The 335-nt window shown below is 55.8% G+C and overlaps 1 protein-coding gene across 1 annotated transcript in view; it reads left to right on the top strand.

Moving 5' to 3' along the window:
* KIFC3 (kinesin family member C3) overlaps window positions 1-335 on the top strand; it is a gene marked incomplete at both ends in the record, with an annotated part of 3,789 nt that overhangs the window by 3,067 nt on the left and 387 nt on the right. The gene's annotated exons all lie outside the window — the stretch shown is intronic.

Here is a 335-nt window from a genome sequence, read left to right as displayed (position 1 = left end):
GCACAGCGTGTTCCCATGGCCTTTGGCAATGGATTTGGTTGTGCAAGGATTTATTTTTAATTTTTTTTTCGGTCCATGCTGCCCTTTCAAAGCATTCTCTCTTCAGCTCCGTTACTTCTCCAGGCTCCCAGCGCTGCCATCGCTCCCGCTCCCTGGGTGCTGATGCAGCGGCCGGGGCATCCCCCTCTCCTCCCTGCCCCACCCTCCCTGGGTGTTATATTTAGAAATTACTAACTGGGAGCTGGGAGCATGAGAAATATTTTCCTCCCTTCCCCAGCCACAGGCAGGAGGGGCTGGGCGGAGGCTGGGGGCACAACCATGTGGCTAATGGGGAC

This window comes from Antrostomus carolinensis, unplaced genomic scaffold (assembly GCF_000700745.2).
Source record: "Antrostomus carolinensis isolate BGI_N321 unplaced genomic scaffold, ASM70074v2 scaffold44689, whole genome shotgun sequence".
Classification (NCBI taxonomy): Eukaryota; Metazoa; Chordata; class Aves; order Caprimulgiformes; family Caprimulgidae; genus Antrostomus; species Antrostomus carolinensis.
This window is presented reverse-complemented; position numbering and strand designations above follow the sequence as displayed.